This window comes from Octopus sinensis, unplaced genomic scaffold, assembly GCF_006345805.1.
Source record: "Octopus sinensis unplaced genomic scaffold, ASM634580v1 Contig07101, whole genome shotgun sequence".
Taxonomy (NCBI): domain Eukaryota; kingdom Metazoa; phylum Mollusca; class Cephalopoda; order Octopoda; family Octopodidae; genus Octopus; species Octopus sinensis.
In genome coordinates, this window is record NW_021829832.1 from 31,041 (window position 1) to 41,388 (window position 10,348).

The 10,348-nt window shown below is 35.8% G+C and overlaps 1 pseudogene; it reads left to right on the top strand.

The window, feature by feature from the left end:
- The first annotated feature begins 5,592 nt into the window (after positions 1 to 5,592).
- On the top strand, positions 5,593 to 9,918 carry LOC115227706 (annotated as a pseudogene).
- The last annotated feature ends 430 nt before the right edge of the window (positions 9,919 to 10,348 follow it).

A 10,348-nucleotide genomic window follows, 5' to 3' on the forward strand; every position in this document is an offset into this window, starting at 1 on the left:
TGATGTGACTTGCCAATCGGAGTGGACGTCGAAAGTCCACGCCAATACGTTTTCATGCCTAAAGGAAACCATGGACCAGAGAAGGTTGGCTTGTTTACAAGCGGGCAGCCAGCCCCTAAGCGGCGCATGGCTAAACTGTTACCCTTGTAATACAACTGGCTGCCTTCTTAATGATGAAGCCGTAAGAATTGGAGTTTGTCTGCGCCTCGGTCTACGCGTCTATGAAAAACACCAATGCCGGTGCGGCGTGTGGACTGACGAGTTTGGATATCACTCCCTCTCCTGTCGAAACGGAATTAGACGTTCCTCACGGCATTCCGAACTGAACCAGATCATCTGTCGATCTCTTTGAACTGCTGGATTCCACACACAATTGGAACCTGTAGGGATTTTCGTAGAGGACGGCAGAAGACCCGATGGGATGACCACATTTCCATTCCAGAGGGGAAAGTGTCTGGTTTGGGACGTCACGTGTGTGAACTCCTTTTCCAATCAGAACATCAAATTATGCATCGAGAATCCTGGAGCCCCGTCTGAACGGGCAGAAAAGAGAAAAGCTGAGAAATACGCTGGAATTGGGAATGGGAGAGTGTTTGCCCCCCTGGCTGTTGAGACGTCAGGAATACAGGGGCCTTCTACTCGGACCCTACTCCAGCGCATTGCCTCATTAATCGGAAGGGTTACCGGCGACCCGTGTGAGCACCGGTATTTAATCGAAAGAATATCTATAGCAATAGTCAGAGGCAATACTCTGGCTATCTGCCAATGACTATTTCTCTTTTGGTTTACATAAATAAAATTTAAATAATTAAAAAAAAAAAAAATAAATAAATGAAATAAACTAACAGTGTTCTTTGTTTTTGTCTATTGTTTGTTAATGGATCTTAATAAAATGCCTTTGTCGAATTAAACAAAGTATTAGTAAATAATAGCCATGAAGGAATTGGAGTCAATTGTGAGAGACCTCGAACATCGTCTCTGTCGTCGAAAGTTGAAAGCGCACAATCTGAAATTAGCTCTACGAAAGAGAATCGCTGACGCTAAAGAATTGCAGTTTTATGCAAATTGGATAAATGACAGTCATCTCCGACGGAAGGAAAACAGACGGATTGTTGACTCATTTTGTAATGATGTAAAGAACTACATCATTTCCCTCGTCACTTCACTGACAGGAGAAGAGGACATCCCTGCCACGCCACTGACCAATCCTCGAGTAATAATTCGAATCATCGTTGACAGTTTATTTGTCAAGTAATGTCGTTAATGGAGAAGGCGAAGGATATAAATATGCACAGTCGGAATCTCATTTGCTGACGTTGTCGGACAATTCAATGAACTCAGGTTAATTGTGTTTTGTTACTCCAGGAATGTGTTCAAAGAATATACACAGCTGATTGGGCAGTCCGTGACTCATCAACAGTCCCATCTGAGTGAAATAGATCCTGGTTTAGTGGAGACTCAACTAAATGCGACTAATTTCAAGTCGCCTCAGCCTCCTTACAAGAATGCCCATTTGTCGTCGTTATCTCCTCAATGTAGTGTCGGCAATTGTGCTGACCCACTGAGTTCGCGCCATACTCTTTTGGAGAATCGTATGCATTCTCTGTTTCGTTCCCACTCGGCTGTTTTGGAAAGCAATTCTCTCTTCCTTCTCAAAGTAGAGGCAGTTGAGGCTGATATTGAACGGATTGCTCGATCGAGTGGTACATTCAATACAATGGAAAACGATGGTTGTCCCGCTCTTTTTATGTTAGTAGTTTGTTCATCCCCTAACCAAACCAGACTTTCTTCTGACAGGTCATTGGATCGGATATTGGAAGGTAGTGCTCTTTTAAGAGTTGAAGAGGCCCGGACGTGTTCAGTCGTTGTTCAGCACTGTTGTTCCCACCATTGAGGAGGTTGGTTGTGGTTTACATGTAGAAGGTCGTGTGTTTCCCTCATGATGCATTGAGGGAGCAATATTCTATTATGTTTAGCGACCAGGCCACGAATACCCAATTAACTACTTTTCCACATGTTGGTCCTCGAGAGGAAATTCCTGGCGATACTATAGGAGAAAGGCTAAAGAATAGGAAGAAAAAAGGTCTCAAGACGAGATCAAGAAAGTTACTCAACTCCATAATGTCTCCGCTGTGTAAACGCTTGTGTCGAGTAGATGATAAATCTTGCAGTGACCACGAAGAGTTCGAACAACGTCGACTACGACTAAGAAGTAATAAACACAGAGACTATCTTGATGTGTCTCCTTCGGTTGTTGCTGCTTCCAAGCGGGATGTTTCTGCCAATGTATTTAAAAATCGGTGTATATATCGTTGATTTTTATTTGGTTTCCTTAGTATTTCTTTATTATCTTCTGGAGAGGTGCACTTGGTGCTTTTTCTATATTTTTATAGCCTACTTATTTGACTCCGTTCTAGTCTATTTAGTGGTCTTTTTCCATAGCAATTTTTTAAAAATTTTCCTCTTCCGACTGTCTTCAAAGGCAATTCGTCTAAAACCGAACAGAAATAGTAGTGAGAGATGCTTTCTGTTGTGTTGATATTAATTGTGTCTCCTTTTTTGTATTAATTTAGCCTTATTGATTAATTGTATTAAAACATTTTCACACCATTATTTTATAAGTAAATTATTTACCTGATCAATTAGTGTAAATAATAATGGTTTATGTTTACTTTGTAGATTATCCCGTTAATATTTGTATTACAAATCACATGCAGTGATTATTAATTTTATTGGATTGTAGCAAATTAAAACTCGTCTAAACACTATAATCCTATAAAATAATCAAAATTGATAAAAATATTGTAATTCAAATCACAGACTTTGTGAGCAATTAAATAATTAACAGGCTAAAAAATAATTTAATGTAACTGTACCATCTTTTTATGTATTATTGATCGACATTATGTTTTACAGATTAACGACACATCAAAAACAATGTTATTACCTGCGGGCAATTAAAAAACATAATTTGTCTTGATTCTTGGTCTATTAATTTATTTTTACAAAGCAAGTCAATCACGAAAAAATTAAATATTTATTACTTTCAGATAAATTAGTAATATTAATTTTCCGGGACATTAATATTTTGAAAGCACACTCGAGAGTGCTTTTTCAGCTGCGAAAGTCTCGAGAAAGTGTCTCCACATACATTACAGATGTTTTTCTTGGTCCGATAATGAATTTGAGCGTGAGCTCTGAGATTTGATTTATCCGCGAATGCTCGATTACAAATAGAACACTTGTATGGTTTTTCTCCAGTGTGAGTTCGCATGTGACCTTGCAGCAGCCAGGCCCTCGAAAAGTGCTTCCCGCACACCTTACATTCACAGAGCAGAAGGTGCGTTTGTACATGCATCTTTAGTGCACTTTTAAAACCATATCCTCTCCCACAGTAACTGCATAGCAATAATGTGCTGCTTTTAGATTCTTTCTTTTGTAATTCTTTATTTTTCAAGCCTTTCTTTTTTGACATTCGTATAGAATTCCCTGACGGTTTTACATCTTGTTCAGGTAAAATGTCTTTTATTAAAAATCCCTTCTTTTTTTGATTGAAATTTTTGTTGATATTGTCGATCCACTGATAGTAATAATAATACATCAAGTTGTTGAAATGTTGGATGTGCAGGTCTATAAACAGACTGTCAAAGTCATATCCAAAATTAAACATTTGAAAATTCCCTATCGCTAATCTAGAATTTATAATCTAGATTCGCGCAATCAGTCATTAAATTATTCTTTACAAAGATCAAAGAAAATTATTGAAAGAATGTCTCGTAGCAATTATTAGTAACGACTTCTTCAATGACTTTGTTTTTACTATGTCAGTGGTATGTTACTCATCAATCAAATCATTAATGATCCCTTCTTTTAGCATTTCTTCAAATAATATAAATAATTGTTCAATAATTGATCATGTGCAGGTTAGAAAATTTAACATTCTGAGATAACTAGTTTTGTTAATACATTGCATTTTGTCAAGTACTAATTTCTCAATAGATTCTTGAATTAGACAAGTATCGAAGCAGATGTAAATGGCATTATGATATTAATTGGTTTCTGATTTTCAAGTAAAAATCATGTTACAAAAATATGTTCTAATTATAAATAAATTGTTTTTTTATCTCCTGTCAGTTTTTAATTAAAACGCAGAGGTGTTGCATAGTTTATGTTTGTTTAAGATCATTTATTCACAAATAGAGTTTTTAGAACTATCAGATATGTTATCGAAACGAATAAAAATAAATCATTGACTTTTTTTCTATAAATATTTTAGCTCAAGACTTTTGAATTAAGCTTGCCAGTAAAAAATAGCCGCTCTGATTGTGCAGACAATCATGGTCGACTCTTGTCTTTGCATTATTAAACCTATCACTTTTTCATATATTTAGTAATGGATTAAAACTGATTTCTACTTAACTAATGACTTATAATAAAATGTTTTTTTAAGGAATCGTTTTTAAAAATTTATAAGACTTGATTATTAAAAAACTTCGTAATTTATGTTTTTTGAACAAATATACGTTTATTCCAAATATTTGTTGATATTTTTTTTTAATTCTTCAATTATAAAAGAGAAAAAAGAATCACTTATGCTGGAAGAGAATTGCTTGAATGTTCCAGTATGAAAAATAAATATTGTATCAACCAAACCGATTACATACTGTGCAGACAAACACGGAAGGCTCTACTCACGCACTCCTGTACATACAGTGCCATGATCCAGTGATCACCGACTACTGATGGCACGTCTCGTTCTAAAGCAACGTTTTGGATTTTGCGGAGTACTTGCAGCTACTACACAGGGCAGGAACTTGGCCGTGGAGATCCTATGTTTTTCAGACTATACCCATATAAAATATGAAGAGAAAATACTGAAAACTATTGGACAATATTAACTCAAATGTGTTTGCTGGACTGCTATGGAAGTATATTTTGATCAGAGTTAAAAAGGCTACTCAGATGGTACTTGGAAATCGTCCGAGGAGATTTATGAGAACTTTTGACAAAGAAATAAACAAATTTGCAAAAAAATAAAAAAACTCAGCATCCTATTTAAATCGTTAAACTCGACCGACACAGGTTCTCTTAAAAGAAAAGTCCTAAAAGATAGAAAGATTGAATTCTGCAGATTATTCAGGCAAAGAAAACTAACTTGGCCACAATCGCAGAATATTTCAAGCGCAAATACAGAATCCAAGAAACTGAGTACCTTGATTTGAACATGCTGTGGGAAGTGTAGAAGAACCGCTTGATTGAGCAAATAAGGAAAAAACCATTGCATGCAAATCTCTTTGAGTGTTTAAATGATCCCGACGCTGATATTGGTGAAACCTCTCATTAGTTAGACAGTTGGTCACTTAGCGACGAGGTGTAGTCGAATGCTAAATAGTGACTACTCAAAAAACAAAACGAAGTAGTGAAGTGTATACATCTGCATTTATGCACGATGTATGGAATCAAGAAACCCAGGAGGTTGAAAACTCATTCTGTTCAGTCAGTGATTGCGAATAACTCTGTGGAGATTCGTATTGACACACAATAAGTACGGATCTGAGTGTCGAGAATAACAAGCCGGATATCTTTGACAAAATGAGGAACACAATCACGCTTATTGAGATTAGAATCACCTCCCAAAAAAACATAAAGCAAGTTGAGGTGGAAAAAGTCCATAAGTACGATTTGCTTGCCAGTGAACTGGGAGAATCCACAACGCAAAGGTAACTATAGTACCACTAGTACTAACGTGGGACAGTGCTGTGAGTAAATTATACCTCGAAGGACCTACAAGAGCTTACATCTAGTCATCGGGAAAACATTGGAGAGCATGCGTACAGATTATATGTTTGGAATGTACCCTCCCGAAGATTGTCAAATGACCCGGTTTGCAAAGGCAACGATGGAGGAAGATTCCCCAAGTGAGACCATAGAATCGGAACAACCAAAAAGTAGCCTGTCATGTAAAATGGATAAGTGTGCCCGTTGAAGACATTGGCACGGGCTCGAAGAGAAGGAGAATCGACTGAAAGCAGACACACTAATTAAAAACTAATTTTATCTAGACTTTTCAATTTCGTTTAAATATTGTTAATTTATTTCGACAAATCAAGGTGCTTAAAAAGCCTGATTTACTAAGGACGGCTTGCCAATTTTGGTTCCATATAAATTTATTAATCTGAGAGTAACATTTAAAAGTAAAGCTAATTTAGAATCCATTAAACTTGAACTGAGTGATTACAGTGAAATGACTTTAAGGAGACTTGTGTTAGCAAACAATAAAGAGGATTGCATTTGCCTCGCTTTGAGGTGGGCTGAGTAACGTGGTCCATTGAGTGAGCGAATCCTAGGATGAACAAGACCTATGTAATTTGGTCTAGGTGCCACCCGGATTAATAAAAAAGTTAATCTTGAGCACTATGACAAATAATAAGTTTGTTAATTTAACAAAGTACTGTTTGTTGATTTTATTCTATGCAGCATATTAATTTGTAAAATCAAAAGTAAATCCAAAATTACAAAAAACAATGAATGTAAAATAAGTCACAATAATGATTTAGTTTCTATTTGTTTAAGTCTTAATAATTGATCTGAACTAATATCGTAAAATTGTATATTAATTTTCTTTTGAGTATTCTATACATTATGTTAACTCATACAGTAGTGTTATTGTCTATAAATACGTGAACATGTCTAATAATGGCTCCAAAGTCAAATTGAAGAGTCGACAATGTATGAAGTATTTGAATATAGATTACTAAATTATTGCTAGTCTTGCACTAAAGATAAAAAATCACGACTCACTGACGGGGAACATGTCTTTGTGGTGACAACTCTTGAACTTGCATCAGGACTTTCAAGTACAGTCCAATGCTCAAAACAAGATGGAGTTATATTCGGGCAACTACTGGTTTGCTTTATGATAGAATACTTATAAGTTATGTTTTGCCCGAATCTTACGATGTTGTTGATGTTGCAGCATAATTCCGTTTTGTTATTAACTTGGTTTCTACGCAAGCTATAGATGCAGATAATATAAACATGATTGATATATTTTCATTCAAAAAGTATGAATTTGAGTGTTTTGGGTAAACCTATGAAATATTACAAACTATTTTACATTTAAAAGCTTGGGAGAGAACTCCGAATATTTTTTTAATGAATTATATGCCTCAAGAATAGCAATATTATTGCTCGTTGGGGAACAAGAGGCAGTTGAAACGTCTACAATTGGCTTTTCTGTGTTACATTTTGTGATAATAAATACGTGTTGCTTTGCAATATACACCTTTATTCTGATGCACAAAACCTTCATAAAACGATATGAAAGAATTGTCAAAGCAATATAATGAACTTGTTCTAGGAGTGTTAATATTAATTTTACATGTTAAGTAAACATTTCCCCATATTTTCGTATTGGTTAATCAAATCGGATGAGCAATCTCTGTCACAGCAACACTGATGATCACAGTAATTTAATGTCCAATCGCAGAAGCACGACCTATAGCCTGAAATACAATTAAATTTACAACTTTCAAAAAATATAATTAAAATGAAGAGCTGTTTCATAAACGTTACTTGGCAACTTTATATATTTAACTGAATTGAATACAACTGAATGCATAAAACAAATTATTTTTATAATTATTTGAATTTAAATTTGTAGAAATCTTGAAAGTTTTAGAGTCAAATAAGTAATAATCTGTCTAGAAATAGTAAGTTTGATAAACTAGATCGCAGTAAAAAAGATGAATGCCCATATTATTAACACGGATGAGAGTTAGCAAGGCAGAGTAAAATTAACACAACAGCAAAGACCAATGCCCCTGTCCCGGATTAGGAGCTTCCCCCTTTAAACGTGTTCAAAATCAATAAGCGTGTTTAAAATCATTGTCAACGAGCGGGACATGGAAGTTAAAAAGTCGAAAGGAATTTTTCAGACTGACAGCAGGAGACCGAAGAAAAAAGTAGATGTGCGTTAAACAAAAATTGTTCAAGAGAAAGGAAGCAACATGCGACTCTAATTTGGATAGGCGCATAGGGTAAACATAGAAGTAGAAATAAATCCAGGCAGTGAATATAGATACATTTGAGGAGATGATCACGCCGAATGCTGCTAAAAGCATTACGAACATCCAGTTTAAAAATTAAAAGGATTCCTACTGGATACCTTAGGACCTTTTGTTGAACTCCTTGTGCACCTGCTTTACAGACATCTTTGACATCAACACCGAGTGGTGTGGTATTGATTCGGGGATGACCTTCAAAAAGCGATCTTTGATACCAACGTCTGAAGACGTTCTCCACTGGAAGGAAATTTGTTTAGGCAATTAAATTAGCCCCGAAAGGCGGGATCCCGAAAAATCAAGGAAATGTCTCCATTGAGTATCCGTAAATAGAGATTTTGATTCTGCTAGCTTCAATTCAAGGTAAATCCAAGATTTTAGATTTCAAGAATATTTATATTAAAATGAACCAAAAGTTTCTGACTTTTATGAATATTTAATAGAAATGTGAAAAAATTCGAATTATTCAATGAAATATTCATTAATTTGAATACTTAAATTTGCATATTTGTCAAATTTTCCTTTTCTGCAGAGTTTTGGTTTATTATTTGGAGAAAATAGTAGATTGTGTGAAGAATCGAAATCGATAATCTAACGTTTGAAGCAACATCAGTGCACTCTAATTAGATATCGACACATTATTTTTGCGTTGATGACGGCCTATAATTATTAATAATTGTAACAACGAGTCAATGCAAGGAAGTTTGAAGTCGATTCCAATAAAAAACAATTCCATTTCCAGAGAGTACATCATTCTGCCGAACGTATTGGGAGTTGGGGTCAATGGAAAAGTGGTGATGTGCGAACATAAGGAAACCAAACGAAAATGCGCTCTCAAAGTATCTTTATTGAACAAATGGTTGTAGATTTTGAAGGATTCTCCTAAAGCAAGAAGGGAAATCGAACTTCACTGGAATTGCCAGCAGGAATGTGAATATATAGTCCAAATTTATGACATATATCAAAACCTGTACTGTGACTTAAAGTGTTTGCTTATTGTTATGGAAAGGTACATTATAGTTAATCAAATATCTCAGAATGGAAGGCGGAGAACTCTTTACACGAATTCAGAAACGAGTGAATACTCCGATTACGGAGAAAAGTAATTTCCATTTTAAATCCAAAGTTGCGGTTGAAATAGTACAAAGTATTGCCAGGGCTATACTGCATCTCCATTCTCGTAACATAGCCCACAGGGATCTCAAAGTAGTTACCTCTTTTTATATTCAGCCCGAAAATCTTTTATATTCCAGCAAAGAAGAACATTCTCAACTAAAATTGAGCGACTTTGGGTTTGCCAAACAAGTCGGAGATGGAATGTCTTTGAAAACTCCGTGTTATACGCCCTATTACGTGGGTATATTCGTTGCCTGAAACTAATCTTTCGGGTAGCTCCAGAAGTGTTGGGACGAGAAAACTATGACAAATCATGTGACATGTGGTCATTAGGTGTCATTACTTATATTCTGTATAGTGGATTGCAATACCATTTAGACTGTGCGGATATCCTCCATTCTACAGTAAAAGCGGATTGCCGATATCTCCGGGAATGAAAAACCACATCAAAAAAGGATCATATACTTTTCCTTCAAGGGAGTGGAAGAGAATCTCCTCGGACGGTATTTTTGAGGGTTTTACATTAAGCCATTTCGCTGGTAAAAAGTCTTTTGTGTACAGACCCGACAAAGAGATTGACAATAGAACAAGTTATGCAAAGCAAGTGGATCGAGGTTGGTCCCTAATCTTATCTCCTAAGAAATATAAAGAGATTCCATCCACCGAACTGCGAACCACTCAAGTAATGAACGAGGACCACAGTCGTCTGGAAGCAATGCAAGTGATACAATACGACTGAGAGCTATTAGATAGGAAGAAATGTCAAATGCGTTGGCGTCAATGAGAATTAAACCCGGCGTTAAACGGATTTCAGACGTAAAGGACGCCAAAAATTCTCTTCTGGAAAGAAGAAAGAATAATAAAACGGATAAAAATTATAAATATTAATAATTTACCACTAATATAAACCGATATCATTATTTCAGTCAATTTATAAACCAAGATGTAACTACCTCAAAGAATTAGACCTGTCTCGGTTGAGTGCACCACAAAAGTAGTCGTCAAACTAGACTAGCCGTTGTTTGACTGTCAGTTGGAACTAGAAGAAGACTGCCCTCATAATAAAGGTTGAACAAGTTACTAGAAAAGGATGCCAGTAATATGCCTCTTAGCAGAACTGGAGTTGAATAAAAATGTGTGAACCTTCCAGCGAGCACCACAAGCATTGC